The following is an 18,966-nucleotide window of genomic DNA, read 5'->3' as shown; positions in this document are numbered from 1 at the left end:
ACACACACACACACACACAGCCAGAAGGACAACCAATCAGACTTACATAAAATCCACCTCGCTCACTCAAAATGCAGTTATGTCTGTAACTATGTAGCTATTTCTTTGGAGCATAGATTGATGTAGTACTCTGAGTTTTGCACCTCACAGTGTGCATCTAAGGAATGGACAGTTGAAGTCGGAAGTTTACATACACTAAGTTGACTGGGCCTTTAAACAGCTTGGAAAATTCCATAAAATTATGTAATGGCTTTAGAAGCTTCTGATGGGCTAATTGACATAATTTGAGTCAATTGGAGGTGTACCTGTGGATCTATTTCAAGGCCTACCATGGGACCAAGTTGCCGTCATACCGCTCAGGAAGGAGACGTGTTCTGTCCCCTAGAGATGAACGTACTTTGGTGGGAAAAGTGCAAATTAATCCCAGAACAACTGCAAAGGACCTTGTGAAGATGCTGGAGGAAACAGGTACAAAAGTATCTATATCCACAGTAAAACGAGTCCTATATCGACATAACCTGAAAGGCCGCTCAGCAAGGAAGAAGCCATTGCTCCAAAACCGCCATAAAAAAGCCAGACTATGGTTTGCAACTGCACATAGGGACAAATATCGTATTTTTTGTCCTCTGGTCTGATGAAACAAAATAGAATTGTTTGGCCATAATGACCATCGTTATGTTTGGAGGAAAAAGGGGGATGCTTGCAAGCCGAAGAACACCATCCCAACCGTAAAGCACGGGGGTGGCAGCATCATGTTGTGCAGGTGCTTTGCTGCAGGAGGGACTGGTGCACTTCACAAAATAGATGGCATCATGAGGAAAGAATATTATGTGGATATATTGAAGCAACATCTCAAGACATCAGTTAATGCTTGGTCGCAAATGGGTCTTCCAAATGGACAATGACCCCAAGCATACTTCCAAAGTTGTGGCAAAATGGCTTAAGGACAACGAAGTCAATGTATTGGAGTGGCCGTCACAAAGCCCTGACCTCAATCCCATAGACAATTTGTGGGCAGAACTGAAAAAGCGTGTGAAAGCAAGGAGGCCTTACAAACCTGACTCAGTTACACCAGCTCTGTCAGGAGGAATGGGCCAAAATTCACCCAACTTATTGTGGGAAGCTTGTGGAAGGCTACCCGAAACGTTTGACCCAAGTTAAACAATTTAAAGGCTATGCTACTAAACACTAATTGAGTGTATGTAAACTTCTGACCCACTGCGAATGTGATGAAAGAAATAAAAGCTGAAATAAATCATTCTCTCTACTTTTATTCTGACATTTCACATTCTTAAAATAAAGTGGTGATCGTAACTGACCTAAAACAGGGATTTTTTTACTTGGATTAAATGTCAGAAATTATGAAAAACTGAGTTTAAATGTATTAGGCTAAGGTGTATGTAAACTTCTGACTTCAACTGTAACACTATCTAGTGTAAGCAGGAGATAGAGCATTTCGACTAAGGGGGTGCAATCATAACCCTCACTTCTTCCATAACAGTTCAGGTTGTATCCACAGTGAGGATAAAACAACCAGCTCACTCTGTGACAATGTCTGATACTGACTGAGCCTCTAAATTATTCACTATTCACTATCAATGTCCTTTACCTGCGGATACCTCTCAAGAGGTCAAGTACTAGAACTAGGTTCAGCTACAGAGTCTGTCTGGGGGAAATTGTCTTAGACACACAGTACTGCTGTATACAATAGGCACTGGTCATTACACACTCAACATTACACACTCAACAGTCCCTGGAAGGGGTGCGTCACTTGAGTGGGTTGATTCACTGATGTGGTCATCCTGTCTGGGTTGGCGCCCCCCCTTGGGTTGTGCCGTGGCGGAGATCTTTGTGGGCTATACTCAGCCTTGTCTCAGGATGGTAAGTTGGAGGTTGAAGATATCCCTCTAGTGGTGTGGGGGCTGTGCTTTGGTAAAGTGGGTGGGGTTATATCCTTCCTGTTTGACCCTGTCTGGGGGTGTCCTCGGATGGGGCCACAGTGTCTCCTGACCCCTCCTGTCTCAGCCTCCAGTATTTATGTAGCAGTAGTTTATGTGTCAGGGGGCTAGGGTCAGTTTGTTATATCTGGAGTACTTCTCATGTCCTATTCGGTGTCCTGTGTGAATCTAAGTGTGCGTTCTCTAATTCTCTCCTTCTCTCTTTCTATCTCTCTCTCGGAGGACCTGAGCCCTAGGACCATGCCCCAGGACAACCTGACAATGACTCCTTGCTGTCCCCAGTCCACCTGGCTGTGCTGCTGCTCCAGTTTCAACTGTTCTGCCTTATTATTATTCGACCATGCTGGTCATTTATGAACATTTGAACATCTTGGCCATGTTCTGTTATAATCTCCACCGGCACAGCCAGAAGAGGACTGGCCACCCCACATAGCCTGGTTCCTCTCTAGGTTTCTTCCTAGGTTTTGGCCTTTCTAGGAAGTTTTTCCTAGCCACCGTGCTTCTACACCTGCATTGTTTGCTGTTTGGGGTTTTATGCTGGGTTTCTGTACAGCACTTTGAGATATCAGCTGATGTACGAAGGGCTATATAAATAAATTTGATTTGATTTGACATAATAAATACATTGCATGTTACCCATTGTGTTAGCATTATATAGGCCAATAGTGTCAATGAGCAATTTAGACATTTATGACACCCAATTCCAATCTATTTACACAGAGTCAGAAAGATTGTCAATGGGTGGAATGAATATTGCCATTTGATCAAATGGCTGCTTTTCCTGGACTTTCATGGTTCTAACAAAGTGTTTGTGTGTAAAGGTGTGTACATGTTTAGCATGTCTGACCGTTCCCCATCTTTCTCTTTTTGTGTGGTAATTGAGCTGTACATTATTTACAGAGTTCTCTCAACATGGCCGGATGGTAGAGGAAAATGGTCAGGTGTTGGAACCATACAGCCCAAGACCTGGGTAGACTGTAGTAGGCACTTGAACACTCATAACTGAAGCACTACACCCACCCAGACCAATAGACACATAGGCCTTTAGACACACAGACCTAGACACACAGACCAATAGACACACAGACCTATAGACATACAGACCAATAGACACACAGACCTTCAGACACACGTACCTATAGACACACAGACCTACAGAGAGACAGACCTAGACACACAGACCTATAGACAGACAGACCTATAGACAGACAGACCTATAGACAGACAGACCTATACACAGAGAACTATAGACACACACAGAGCTATAAACACACAGATAGGTCTGTGTGTCTCGGTTTGTCCGTCTATAGGTCTGTGTGTTTATAGCTCTGTGTGTATCTATAGTTCTGTAGACAGACTTGAGTGAACATACAGCTACCACACCCTTTCAGCCAAAACACACACACGTGTGCACACACACACAGAAAGACACAGGTTTATAACTGTAACATCCCTCCCCCAAAACACATACCACTCTATGATAGAATGATGATGAGAATGCTGGTGTATTGTGTTTTAGAAGACATTTACAAGACAATCATCTCTGCACTGTGGGGCTATCAGTCTCTGGGCAGAAAATGAGATCGTTTGAAATCCAGCCCAAGAATGTCAGTCTGAATCCTGGCTGTGTCTGAAAGGACAGCGGATCAGCAGGAGAGGTCTGATATGAATTCCCAGACTGTTCCGGAAAGAAAAGAGTGAAAAGGTCAGTGGAGACATTATTTTCCAGGGGCCGGTAATATCATCTTTAGTCTAGTTTGCTCATCTAGCACTGATCAGAATATTCTGCTAGCATGTTATGTAGCCTAGTATAACAAGTGGATGATTTTGCAAGTGGATTATAGAAGCCTATATCCCGACTAAAAGCCCTTGACTTGTCTGATAATCAATCATAATTTTGTTTCACTTATGCCCAGGTGGTGCAACAGACATCATTTTTTAAAATGTTGGATGAGTTACCACCCACTTACTGCCAACTGGTTAGTCACTAATCTGACTTGAGCTAAACGGCTAGCTAATCACACACAAATGACTGTTAGTTGGTTCTAAGCAACTTGAGGTGTATGGTCTACTTTGACTACACTGAACAAAGATATAAATCCAACATGTAAAGCAGGGATCATCAACTAGATTCAGCAGCCGGCCGATTGGTTCTGGAGCGAATGGTCGGGGGGCCAGAACATAATTACAAGACTGCAAATTTTAGACTGCAAATTGATTGACCGCAAGAAGCCCTAACAGATCCAATGTTTGACTAAAGATAATCATTTCAAACCTTGCTTACATTTATATACGATCACGTGTCTCTCTATTATGTGTACTTCGGAACAGATGTCTTAAATAAAAATCACTTGGAGCTGATTTCCTGTTATTTTTACAGTCTTTTATGTTAATAAAAAAATATATAATAATATAATTTTTTTTAAACGTGTTGTTTGTCTCAGAAAGCTTGTGGGGACAAATGAAATCACCCGCGGGCCAAATTCGGTCTGCGGGCCACCAGTTGGGGAACCCTGATGTAAAGTGTTGGTCCCATGTTTCATGAGCTGAAATAATAGATCCCAAAAATGTTCTATATGTACAACAAGCTTATTTCTGTCAGTACGTCCAACCGGCCTCACAACCGCAGACCACGTGTAACCACGCCAGCCCTCCACATCCGGCTTTTTCACATGCGGGATCTTCTGAGACCAGCCATCTCGATAGCTGATGAAACTGTGGGTTTGCACAACCTAATCATTTCTGCGGTCAGAAACCTTCGCGGGAAGCTCATCTGCGTGCTCGTCGTCCTCACCAAGTTCTTCACCTGACCGTATTTCGGCATCGGACCCAACTTATGTGGGCAAATGCTCACTTTCAATGGCAAGTGTGCTCTTCACGTATAAATCCTGGTTTCAACTGCACCGGGCAGATGGCACACAATGAACACAATTGCATTTTACTGATGGCAATTTGAATGCACAGAGATGCCGTGAGGAGCTCCTGAGGCCCATTGTCGTGCCATTCAGCCACATGTTTCAGCATGATAATGCATGGCCCGATGTGGCAAGGCTGTATACACAATTCTTGGAAGCTGAAAATATCCCAGTCTTTCCACGGCCTGCATACTCACCAGATATGTTACCCATTGATCATGTTTGGGATGCTCTGGATCGACATGTACGACAGAGTGTTTCAGTTCCCGCCAATATCCAGTAACTCCGCACAGCCATTGAAAAGGAGGGGCCCAACATTGCACAGGCCACAATCAACAGCCTGATCAACTCTATGCAAAGGAGAGTTGTCATGCTGAATGAGGCAATGGTGGTCACACAAGTTAGTGACTGCTTTTATGATCCACACCCCTACTTTTTTATTTTTATTTTTAAAGCTGTAACCAACAGATGTATATCTGTATTCCCAGTCAAGAGTAATCCATAGATTAGGGCCTAATTTGTATATTTCAATTGAATGATTTCCTTATATGAACTGTAACTCAGTAAAATCTTGCATGTTGTGTTTATATTTGTAATTTCCCAAAACAGGCCATTGGAAACAGGCCATTAACCCTTTGCACTCATGGGAATTGGCCTATATGGTTGGAGCTAAAGTGAAATGTTTCCTACTGAAGAAATATGAAAAGCATACACCTAACTATGGTCGCAATTGAAAGGGAACAGTTTTGAGACAATGGGTGAGGACACAACCGTTCCCCTGACACAAGACTGAATCCAAACATTACACTGTTGATTTGATGTGTATTTGACCTTTACTGTACGTTTTGGTCCATTTGTTGATAACGAAATCTTAAAATACTCTGGATACATTCGGTAACAATGATAAACATATCCCTGTCAAATGTGGTGTTGGTGCAACATAAGACAACAACAACAAAAAATGGACAAAGGTTTGAGTGAGGAGACTTTACTGGAGTCTCCAAGTGACCACACACCTCTCCAAAGTGTGCACATTTCCTAAGCAATATCAACACACTTTTTTTAATGACTCAAAGAAGAGTCTTCAACTATAAGGTACTTCTTTTGAGCTCTCCTAGCTGTGTTGGTGAGGAGCTCGAACAAGCACCCTTGTAGTTGTTATATTTGAAACACAAGCCTGCATCCCCGCCCTCACACAATTACTGTTGTTGCTTACGCAATCCAAAAAAACACAGTCCATTATAGACCACAATCTGGGTCAGTTAGGCAACATTTGAAACCCTGACCTATTGACAACATAACTAGCCAAGTTCTAAAATACGACATTACAGCGTTAGGCTTTCATAACGCAATTTTGGTATGCATAGAAAGGAGTCATGCACGAGTGCATTCAGGTGTGTATGCGCCGGGTCAAATGTTCTTCACAATAGACAAACATGGGTTCATTCAGTTCAGAACAAACCCAGGGTATGATGCCAAAGTCATCTTGTAACTGTTCATCAAACATAGTGTTCATAAATGTTGACACAGCATATTACATGAGTTTTATGATATGGGAAGGAAGTGCACATGTGAAGTGCACATTTGGACTCACAAGTGTTTGGATTGCTTTTATGGCGTCTCAACGCGGTATTTATTATAATCCTCAACGTTTCATCTTTCAAAATACATTGAGTTATTGTATTTTACTGCATTTCCCTCACTTAGACAACAAAACGCCCAATTAGCAGGGGTGACGGGGAACTTCTTGTCGCACAAGGTGCTCAAGTTCAGAGCGTCTGTCAGTCAAAACCCCCACACAGCTGTGAAACGCAGAGCCAGGGTTCTGACGTCAGGTATAGCATGTTACTGTACAGACACTGCGTTCCAATTCAGGCGTTTATCAGTGCCCAAATCTGCCATTTTCAACCTGGTTACAGGTATGAGTGAAAAGAGTCAGTAGAGAAGCTGATAATAGGCACTACAACCCCACATGACAGCTGTTATGTCAGCGTAGGATAAGACACTGATACCTTCAACGCCACACTATAGAAAATGATAGCATTATCACTGCGGTGACTGAGCTGCTTTCTCCGTGTGAGTTTTGTCATAAACAATAAATAAAAGCTTGACTTCTCCTCACACTCTTTTTCCCCCTCTCTTTCTCGCTCAGGTAGATGGCTCCTTCAAGGAGATGATGAGAGTGTGACGTCTCATAGGTACTCCAGGTGCCCAGTGTGTGAATAGGTCAGGGTGTGTGTGTGTGAGTGTGTGTGTGTGTGTGTGTGTGTGTGTGTGTGTGTGTGTGTGTGTGTGTGTGTGTGTGTGTGTGTGTGTGTGTGTGTGTGTGTGTGTGTGTGTGTGTGTGTGTGTGTGTGTGTGCGTGCGTGCGTGCGTGCGCGTGTGGTTCAATATCACACAACAGATGATCAGTTGATCAACAGTTTAGTTGAGCGGCAGCTGTTCATATCATGTACCTCCCCTCCCTGTAACCCAAGCCAGGAGAGGCAAGTCAGCCTCTGATCCTGCTTTGTGAGCTCTGGAAGCAGACACCCTCTCTTCTATTATTCAGAGGCTCACTGAGGGGAGGTGCACTGTGCTCCACCACGCTCAAAAGTCAAACACTCTCTTCCCCTCAGTCCTCTCTCCTCTCTACTCGTCTTCTTTCCACTCATCTCCTCTCTACTCGTCTCCTCTCCTGTCCTCCCCACTCATCTCGTCTCTCCTCTCTACTCGTCTCCTCCTCCCCACTCATCTCATCTCCTCTCGTCCTCTCCACTCATCTCCTCTCTCCTCTCTACTCGTCTCCTCTCCTATCCTCCCTACTCATCTCTTCTCTCCTCTCTACTCGTCTCCTCTCTTGTCCTCTCTCCTCTCTACTCGTCTCCTCTCCTCTCTTGTCCTCTCTCCTTGTCTCCTCTCTTGTCCTCTCTACTCGTCTCCTCTCGTGTCCTCTCTACTCGTCTCCTCTCTTGTCCTCTCTACTCGTCTCCTCTCTTGTCCTCTCTACTCGTCTCTCCTCTCTACTTGTCTCCTCTCCTCTCTACTCATCTCTCCTCTCTACTCGTCTCCTCTCGTGTCCTCTCTACTCATCTCTCCTCTCTACTCGTCTCCTCTCTCTTGTCCTCTCTACTCATCTAATCTCTCTCTACTCATCTCGCCTCTCTTGTCATCTCTACGCATTTCTTCCTCTCATCTCTCCTCTCTTGTCCTCTATACTCATCTCTTCTCTCCTCTCTACTCATCTCCTCTTTACCCATCTCTTCTCTCCTCTCTACTCGTCTTCTCTCTTGTCCTCTCTACTCATCTTGTCCTCTATACTCATCTCTTCCTCTCATCTCTTCTCCTCTTTACTCATCTCTCCTCTCTTGTCCTATCTACTCATCTCTTCCTCTCATCTCTTTTCCTCTCTACTCATCTCTCCTCTCTTGTCCTCTCTACTCATCTCTTCTCTCCTTTCTACTCATCTCCTCTTTACCCATCTCTTCTCTCCTCTCTACTCGTCTTCTCTCTTGTCCTCTCTACTCATCTCTCCTCTCTTGTCCTCTCTACTCATCTCTTCCTCTCATCTCTTTTCCTCTCTACTCATCTCTTCTCTCCTTTCTACTCATCTCCTCTTTACCCATCTCTTCTCTCCTCTCTACTCGTCTTCTCTCTTGTCCTCTCTACTCATCTCTCCTCTCTTGTCCTCTATACTCATCTCTTCTCATCTCTCCTCTCTTGTCCTCTCTACTCATCTCTCCTCTCTTGTCCTCTCTACTCATCTCTCCTCTCTTGTCCTCTCTACTCATCTCTTCTCTCCTTTCTACTCATCTCCTCTTTACCCATCTCTTCTCTCCTCTCTACTCGTCTTCTCTCTTGTCCTCTCTACTCATCTCTCCTCTCTTGTCCTCTATACTCATCTCTTCTCATCTCTCCTCTCTTGTCCTCTCTACTCATCTCTCCTCTCTTGTCCTCTCTACTCATCTATTCTCTCTTGTCCTCTCTACTCATCACTTCTCTCCTCTCTACTCATCTCTCCTCTCTTGTCCTCTATATTCATCTCTTCTCTCCTCTCTACTCATCTCTTCTCTCTTGTCCTCTCTACTCATCTCTTCTCTCCTCTCTACTCATCTCTCCTCTCATCTCTTCTCCTCTCTACTCATCTCTCCTCTCTTGTCCTCTCTACTCATCTCTTCCTCTCATCTCTTTTCCTCTCTACTCATCTCTCCTCTCGTGTCCTCTCTACTCATCTCTTCTCTCCTTTCTACTCATCTCCTCTTTACCCATCTCTTCTCTCCTCTCTACTCGTCTTCTCTCTTGTCCTCTCTACTCATCTCTCCTCTCTTGTCCTCTATACTCATCTCTTCTCTCTACTCATCTCTCCTCTCTTGTCCTCTCTACTCATCTCTCCTCTCGTCCTCTATACTCATCTATTCTCTCTTGTCCTCTCTACTCATCACTTCTCTCCTCTCTACTCGTCTCCTCTCTTGTCCTCTTTACCCATCTCATCTCTCCTCTCTACTCGTCTCCTCTCTTGTCCTCTCTACTAATCTCTTCTCTCCTCTCTACTCGTCTCCCCTCCTCTCTCTCTTGTCCTCTTCTCCCACTACTCCACTGAAGGAGAAGGGACTAAGGGAAGAGACTAGGGGCAAGAAATAAAGCAGCTCCTCTCTTTCTGTACCCCCCTTTCTTTCTCTCTACTCCTTTACTGTCCTCTTTTCCTATCCCTATCTCCCTCCCTTCATCTTTCTCTCTTCCTTTCACCCTGTTACTGTGGAGGAAACTTCAAAGCAGCTCTGAAGTCAGTGGAAAAGAAGAGAGAGAGAGAGAGAGAGGGGATCCCAAGAGGACACACACACACACACACACACACACACCACCCAGAGCTGTCCAAAGGCGCAGTGTGCCCTTTCCTCTCGCTGCAGAGTAGTAACTCAGCGACAGCTTCAAACAGAGCCAACCCTCTAAGAGTGCCTGTGTGCGTGTGTGTTTGTGCATGTGTGCGTGTGCATGTGTGCGTGTGCATGTGTGCCTGTTTGTGTGTGTGTGTGTGTGTTTGTGCATGCGTGCATGTGAAAAACTCTGCATTTTCACCCTCCAGTTTATGTCATGACTGTGTGTTCGCTTCAATAATGCAGTTTCATCTGATCCTCTCATCAAAAACACAGGCCTTCCCTGCTCTAATATCTAGGTAGCGTCCCAAACAGCACCCTATTATAGACTAGTGCGTTGCACTACTTTGGACCAGGGCCCATAGGGAATAGGGCGCATTATGCAGGGAAGAGGGTGCCATTTGGGAAGCAGCTCTACTATACTGCAGAGGATCCTGTTAGCCCTGTAGGGGAGTAATGTTTTTATAATTCATCCAAATGATGAATAACAACGCCAATATTTTATTGAGTAATAAGAAATCTCAGGGGGGAAAAAAGAGAATATATCAGTCTTGATTTAACAACTACCAGCCTGCAGAGGACACAATATATTAGCAGAAGACTCAGTTTTAAAAAAAATGTATCTGGCTGGTTTAATTATTCAATTATTCCATTTGGGTCCTTGATCTAAATTGTATGTAATGTGTTTTTGCTGCTTGATGAGAGAATCTAAGCCTTGACTGTCTCTGATCAAAGGACATGGAATAAAGTCTTCTTCTGGGTGTAAAGGAATATCTAGATCCCACGCTTTTATGCTGACCTCACACTCACATACCTCAGGTCGCCGACATGTACGAACGCACACGGACACACACACAAGCTGAATACATTCACACAAGTGAATACAGTACACAGCACACCAGAATGGTAGCGTATCTTAAAGAGGCAATCTGCAATTTAAACAATGACAAAGCGTTGCTGTAAAACGCTGAGGGACGGGGCTGGAGAAATGTAACCACTCGTCAAATTCATAGACAGAGCTATGGATACAAGAACTGACCTTCCCATGATATCAATGTTATGGTTATAACCATGTTTTGAGGCTATACAGTGTTTGTTAACAATTACTTTGTTTTACAAACATTGGCGTAAAAAAGCTTATATTTTGGGTTCTGATGGGGTACAGCAGTTGAACTAAGCTCATGAGGCATTTAAAAAGTTAAAGAATCAATGGGTACATATTATACGTTTGATGTAGCAACTGCAGATTGCCCCTTTAAAGCCTCTATCAGATGTGAGTGACATAAAGAGCCACGGTCTACTTTTGTAGACGAGTCATCTGGTGTGGTAATGGCAAGCCTTCTCCAGTAGCATCTGCTGTAGAGGGATACATGGGAACTACTGTACATGCAGAGGGACTCTAAAAGGAAGAGGAAGCATACGTTCTCCCATCTGTGAGGAACACGACATTGGGTCCATGACTAGTTCTCCAGTAGCCCAGACAGGCAGATGAACACGCAAACGAGCACACACACATGCACCAGATCTCTCTTTCACACACACACACACACACACACACACACACACACACACACACACACACACACACACACACACACACACACACACACACACACACACACACACACACACACACACACACACACACACACACACAGGCCTGCCAGCTGCCAGGTCTCACTCACATACACAAGCACGCAGAATGACATTAAGAGACAGATGAAGACAGAGAATGAAGTGAAGTGTGTGTGTGTCTGATTGCGTGGAGGGGGATTAGATCAAAAGGAAATGGAGGTGTGCTAATTTGGCCACCAGAACTGTATGTCGAGTCCCTGGGCGTATATGGGGCAGGCAGACAGGAAAGACTAGCGGCTTGTCTTTATGTGATAATTCATACAACACTCTGTAGTTTGTCTACGGAAGAGGCTATACAATACAGTGTTGCAATCCTTTGCATCATTATAACCCAAATAGAAAGCCTCCTTTGATAGTACAGATCTGAAGGTGACTTCCTGGATCAAACAACATGTGGTTTGTCACATATTACTGACCTCGTCATACATCTATGACCAAGTTCAGGTCTACTGAACTGTCAGGGACTTTACATACAACCAGCTAAATGTATATGACCTATTGCCATTAGTGCCTCACACTGTCTCTCACCCCCTCCTGTCCTCTCTGTTCTCCACACACAAACACATGCACACGCATATGCCCGGACACACACACATGCCCACTCGCACAAGCACGCACGCACACGCACACACACACCCACTCGAACAAACACGTACGCACACACACACATGCCCACTCGCACAAACAAACACACACACACACACACACACACACACACACACACACACACACACACACACACACACACACACACACACACACACACACACACACACACACACACCAGCCCAATGCTGCCTGGTGGTTCAAGGGGGTTGAAGGAGAACAGTTTCTGGCTGCGTTCCCCATGCTGCTCAGAGATAAGAGCATCATTTGGAAGGAATCACTGTCTTTAAACAAGGAATAGTTATCCGCCACCTGCTGTGCTCTAACATCTACGGTTTGGATTTTAAAAACAAGGCAGTGGATGTGGGGTGACATGTGCAGACCTCGTTTGTAGTTTGAGGATACACCCCCCCCCTCCCTGGATCCCTCTCCACCTCCATTCTCATCCTCCCCGCACCCCATAACCGACACATCTCCCTCTCCCTGCTACAACCTTCATCTCCCCCTCCCTTCCTCCCACTTCCAGCTGTGCTGGGTGTCCTTCATAAAAAGGGGGATGAGGGAAGTAGGATGGGAGGAGGAGGAGGAGGAGTAGCGTGTGTCTGCTCGGGGACGAAGCACCCGGGGAGGGAGGGAGGCACTGACTGACAGAGCCTGGATGTGAAGAAAGAGAATAGCAGGAGTAGCTAGACTCACAGAGAGAGAGGGGTGGCAGACGGGGAAATGTCACTGCTCGTCACGTAACCAAGTTCATAGAACAGCAGACAGAATGTAAATGTAGATAAAAAATAGACAAAAGAGAGCAGGAGAAAGAGAGCGATACAGAGCACAGGAGAGATTTCTGCTGAGAGAAGTTGTTCCGTGACCGGCTTCAACGGCTCGTCCAGCTCAGCGACTAGGGAGCTCTATTGGCCAGACTTCAACTTTCCTTTCTTTGTCACCTTGCGTGTGAACAACAAGCAGCCAGCAGCTAGCTTCATCTTAATACAATCTGATCTAATCCTTTTTTTTATCAGCCTATCGGGCTAGACTGGACTAGCCGGCTGACTAGCTGACCTCCTCAGGGTTGCTGAGGTGAGGGCAAAAACAAACACACACAAACACACTAACAGTAACATTGGATGAGACCTATCGGCATGATGACAACTGCAGAAGCTTCACCATGTGACAAACAACTGCTACACCGTGTTTGACAACCAATACACAGTATGACAAAAAAAACAACACCGTATGACGGCGGCATCTTCTGTACAACCGGTTCATCAGATGTGAAACAAGGAAAAGTTGTTTGATATTGGTTAGGATGACACCGACTCTCTCCTCGTCTTTCAATGCTGTCATGATGTGTATATTTAGTTATTGTAAAGGTGTCTACCTCCATGCAGAACTAAGCCAGACAGACCCACTGCTAAACAAGTGCAAACTGCATCAGGAACCATGGGGAAATGGGAGCAATTTCAAATCAAATCCCATTTTTTTGGTCACACACACACATTTAGCGGGTGTAGCAAAACGCTTGCAGACATTTACCCATTGAGTTGAGTTTAGCCCTACTGAACTGAGATGGATTCCTGTATTCATGGATGCCGGTCAATTTCAGTATGTACTGTATACTGTACCATTATTGGGGAACAATCAAGGACATTCATCACAATCAGGACTCTGACTATTGATCGTGAGAAATGCAACATTGAAGATTATGTATAACTAAGGGTTTGGGGGGAGGGAGTCAAGCATAGGATGAAACATATTCCATTGAATGCACTGTCAAGTAAGATGAATAACAGTAGGTAATTATAAACACATCTCCCCCAAGCATACCCAATGAACTTTGTCATCACCCACTCATATCAATGTGGCTCATGTTCGAGACAAAAATGATTATGAACAACCACAGACAATTCCCTGAACGGTAAACAGTAAACATCTCAACTCATGAACCTGCAAATTAAAGACGTAAGCAAGCAACATTTTAGCTCCGGAAATAAATGTTTAAAAAAACAGGGACATCTGCAGAGCACGGATCAGTGTGATTAACAACAACAACGGTCTTTCTTTGTATATGGACAGTTCTTGAACGCAGAAGTTAGCCGGTACCATAGCAAAATAGATTGTCGTGTTTATCTGATGCAAATACAGAAGTAATTGTCAAATAAAAACGGCGAAATTAATCTGTTTATTTAATCCAGCCTGCGTATGCTAACGGGGCTCGAGCTACCGTTCATTCTTCACTGATGCGCGAACAGCCTGCTGTCGCGAGCTTGCCAACTTCATCCTCTTCTATGAATAAGCACGGTTTTACGTGATGTTTCTTACCTTGTTCTTCTCTCTCTCGTGAATAACGGAGTTGTTGGACGGCTGACGGCGGTGATGGTTTATGTATTTCGGACACCGTGTGACGCTTAGCGGTGCCGTCCTCTTGTGAAGGTTTTGTTCGTGGTCCTGGATTCCAAAGTTCGAGCTGACTGTTATCCTGCCTGGTGCTGAAGTGGACAGCGCTAAGAAGCGGCAAAGCAGTATTGTAAAAACACAGCGCTCCACGCCCAAAATACTGCACAGTAACCTCTACCGGATGGGAGGGAACATTGCATCTATGAACAACGCAGGATGACGTCTGAGAAAAATAGCCTACAAAATCCTGGACATGGAAGAGTAATATTTAGTGGACGTGTACACTCGGATAGCGCCATCTAGCGCGACTTTTTTTGACCACAAGCATATGCTGGTTAATTGTAGAGTACAAAATAATACCATAAGGACTACGTTTACATGCACAAAATAACCCCATTATTGTGAATCTATTCTTTTTTTTGGAAAGTCCAATTGATTTCGATCTCACTTCCTTGTAGATCAATAACAAGCAATATTTGGTCAGGGGCAGCCCCACCTTGTGGGCAAAATGTTTTAAAACTAATTTCATCCAATTCTACACATGCTTTACGCCATGATATGCCTATTTGCAGTGATAAAAAGTACTTAAGTAAAAATACTTTAAAATACCACTTAAGTATTTTTTTGGGGGGGGGGGGGGGGTATCTGTACTTCACTATTTATATATGTTTTACAACTTTTACTTCACTACATTCCTGAAGAAAATTATGTTCTTTTTACTCCACACATTTCCCTGACATCCAAAAGTTTAATGCTTAGCAGGACAGGAAAATGGTCCAATTCACAAACTTATCAAGAGAACATCCCTGGTCATCCCTACTGCCCCTGATCTGACGGACACACCAAACACACATGCTTCGTTTGTAAATTATGACAGTTGATGGAGATAGCCTCTGGCCATCCCTAAATAAAATAAATACAATTGTCCTTTCTGGTTGGCGTAACATAAGGAATTTGAAATGATATATACTTTTACTTTTGATACTTAAGTATATTTTAGCAATTATATTTACTATTGATAGCCTACTTACAGTGCATTCGGAAAGTATTCAGACCCCTTGACTTTTTCCACATTTTGTTACATCACAGCCTTATTCTAAAATTGATTAAATAGTTTTTTCCCCCTCATCAATCTACACACAATACCCCATAATGACAAAGCAAAAAGTTGTTTTTTTTTAAACAAGTGAAATATCACATTAACATAAGCATTCAGACCCTTTAATCAGTACTTTGTTGAAGCACCTTTGGCCGCGATTACAGCGTCGAGTCTTATTGGGTATGACGCAACAAGCTTGGCTAACATGTATTTGGGGAGTTTCTCCCATTCTTCTCTGCAGATCCTCTCAAGCTCTGTCAGGTTGGATGGGGAGCGTTGCTGCACATCTATTTTCAGGTCTCTCCCGAGATGTGCGATGGGGTTCAAGTCCGGGCTTTGGCTGGGCCACTCAAGGACCTTCAGAGACTTGTCCCGAAGCCACTCTGCATTGTCTTGGCTGTGTGCTTAGGGTTGTTGTCCTGTTGGACGGTGAACCTTCGTCCAGGTTGAGGTCCTGAGCGCTGTGTAGCAGATTTTCATCAGGCATCTCTGTACTTTGCTCCATTCATCTTTCCCTCAATCATGACTAGTCTCCAAGTCCCTGCTGCTGAAAACCATGGTGCCAGATTTCCTCCAGACGGGACACTTGGCATTCAGACCAAAGAGTTCAATCTTGGTTTCATCAGTCCAGAAAATCTTGTTTCCCATGGTCTGAGAGTCTTTAGGTGCCTTTTGGCAAACTCCAAGCAGCCTGTCATGTGCCTTTTACTGAGGAGTGGCTTACGTCTGGTCACTCTACATAAAGGCCTGATTGGTGGAGTGCTGCAGAGATGGTTGTCCTTCAGGAAGTTTCTCCCATCTCCACAGAGAAACTCTAGAGCTCTGTGACCATCGGGTTCTTTGTCTCCCCCGATTGCTCAATTTGGCTGGGCGGCCAGTTCTAGGAAGAGCTTGGTGGTTCCAATTTTCTTCCATTTAAGAATTATGGAGGCCACTGTGTTCTTGGGGACCTTCAATGATGCAGAAGTTTTTTGGTACCCTTCCCCAGTTCTGTGCCTCGACACAATCCTGTCTTGGAGCTCTACGGACAATTCCTTCGACCTAATGGCTTGGTTTTTGCTCTGACCTGCACTGTCAACTGTGGGAGATTATATAGACAGGTGTGTGCCTTTCAAATGATGTCCAATCAATTGAATTTAACACAGGTGGACTCCAATCAAGTTGTAGAAACAACCCATGGATGATCAATGGAAACAGGATTCACCTGAGCTCAATTTCGAGTCATAGCAATGGGTCTGAATACCAACAGTACCAGTCAAAAGTTTGGACCACCTACTCATTCAAGGGTTTTTCTTTATTTTTAATATTGTCTACATTGTATAATAAAGTGAAGGCATCAAAACTATGAAATAACACTTATGGAATCATGTAGTAACCTAAAAAGTGAAAAACAAATCAATACATGTTTTATATTTGAGATTCTTCAAAGTAGCCACCCTTTACCTTGATGACAACTTTGCACATTCTTGGCATTCTCTCAACCAGCTTCACCTGGAATGCTTTTCCAACTGTCTTGAAGGAGTATAATGAGCACTTGTTGGCTGCTTTTCCTTCACTCTGCAGTCAAACTCATCCCAAACCATCTCAATTGGGTTGAGGTTGCGTGATTGTAGAGGCCAGGTCATCTGATGCAGCACTCCATCACTCTCCTTCTTGGTCAAATAGCCCTTAAACAGCCTGGAGGTGTGTTGGGTCATTGTCCTGTTGGGAAAAAAATGATAGTCCCACTAAGCGCAAACCAGATGGGATGGCGTATCGCTGTAGAATTATGTGTTAGCCATGCTGGTTAAGTGGGCCTTGAGTAATAAATAAATCACTGACAGAGTCACCAGCAAAGCATCCTAACACCATCACATCTCCTCCTCCATGCTTCATGTTGGGAACTACACATGCAGAGATCATCCGTTCACATACTCTGCGTCTCACAAAGACACGCGGTTGGAACCAAAAAGCTCACATTTGGACTCATCAGACCAAGGAACAGATTTCCACTGGTCTAATGTCCATTGCTCGTGTTTCTTGGCCCAAGGAAGTCTCTTCTTATTATTGGTGACCTATAGTAGTAGTTTCTTTGTAGCAATTCAACCATGAAGGCCTGATTCACGCATTTATTTGGGCTGGTAACTCTAATAAACTTATCCTCTGCAACAGAGGTAACTCTGGGTCTTCTTTTCCCGTGGCGGTCCTCATGAGAGCCAGTTTCATCATAGCGCTTGATAGTTTTTGCGATTACCCTTAAAGAAGTTCTTGAAATTTTCTGCATTGACTGACCTTCATGTCTTAAAGTAATGATGGACTGTTGGTTCTCTTTGCTTATTTGAGCTGTTCTTGCCATAATATGGGCTTGATCTTTTACCAAGTAGAGCTATCTTCTCTATACCACCCCTACCTTGTCTCAACTCAACTGATTGGCTCAAATGCATTAAGGACAGAAATTCCGCAAATTAACTTTTTACAAGGCACACCTGTAAAATTGAAATGCATTCCATTTGTGTTATTTCATAGTTTTGATGTCTTCACTATTATTCTACAATGTAGAAAATAGTCAAAATAAAGAAAACCCTTGAATGAGTAGGCGTGTCCAAACATGTGACTGGTACTGTATGCAAATAAGCTATTTCTGTTTTCTATTTTTAATACAAATGTTTGGACACACCTATTGTGTGTAGACTTCTGAGGAATTGTTTTTATTTAATCCATTTTAGAATAAGGCTGTAAACATAACAAAATGTGGAAAAAGTCAAGGGGTCTGAATACTTTCAGATGGCACTGTAAGTAGGCTATATTTAAAACTTTTAAACCTTTTACTCAAGTAGTATTTTACTAACTTTCACTTTTTCTAATAATCTATCTTTACTTTTACTACCACTGTAAAAGTATAAATAATGTCATATTTCTTATGTTAAGCAAACCAGAAAGCACCATTTTATTTTATTTAGGGATAGCCAGGGGCTATTGGTTGCAGTTTATATGTTACAATGATAAAAATGTAATACATCTTTAATAATGTTAATCCAAATGTGTTGTTATGTGTCAAGTTATATGGCTACAATTTGATTGTTTTAAGTGTAATTTTATGATTAGTTTCAAAAAAGCTATTGTTTAAAGACTCGAAATAGCTATTGTTTACTTTTTATTTTTCTAAATAAATATTGTCTATTTGTTCGGCCTGAGGTCTACCACTCAGATTATATTTTGGCCCACCAATACCAAAACTTTGAGCACCCCTGACAAACCCTCAATGCTGCAAATGCTAGGCTACAAGCATGGGGAAATAATGTCTTGCCGCTTTTTTTCCAGGGGAGATGAAGTTTATGAATGGCCTGGCTGGGCTTTGGCACAATTTAAATGGAGCTGTGAACCATAATTACCTGGGGATCTGCTATCAATCAATCAGCATCCAAGATCCAAATAACCACTTTAGATGACTGGCTAGATTACCTGTTTAGCTGACATGGGCTAATTGAGTGACTGTCAGTGACTGACATAACAAGTGGAAAACTGCTGAT

At 43.5% G+C, this 18,966-nt stretch overlaps 1 protein-coding gene across 2 annotated transcripts in view; it reads right to left on the bottom strand.

Annotated features, from left to right (window-relative positions):
- The window catches only part of LOC135548748 (serine/arginine repetitive matrix protein 3-like), a 147,589-nt gene extending 133,131 nt beyond the window's left edge, over positions 1–14,458 (bottom strand). For both annotated transcript variants that reach the window (XM_064978648.1, XM_064978649.1), the window contains exon 1: positions 14,284–14,458. The gene's annotated coding sequence lies outside the window, so the exon portion shown is untranslated. The remainder of the gene's footprint in view (positions 1–14,283) is intronic.
- Positions 14,459–18,966: the final 4,508 nt, after the last annotated feature.

The sequence above is a fragment of the Oncorhynchus masou genome, chromosome 11 (assembly GCF_036934945.1).
Source record: "Oncorhynchus masou masou isolate Uvic2021 chromosome 11, UVic_Omas_1.1, whole genome shotgun sequence".
NCBI classification, from domain to species: Eukaryota; Metazoa; Chordata; class Actinopteri; order Salmoniformes; family Salmonidae; genus Oncorhynchus; species Oncorhynchus masou.
This window is presented reverse-complemented; position numbering and strand designations above follow the sequence as displayed.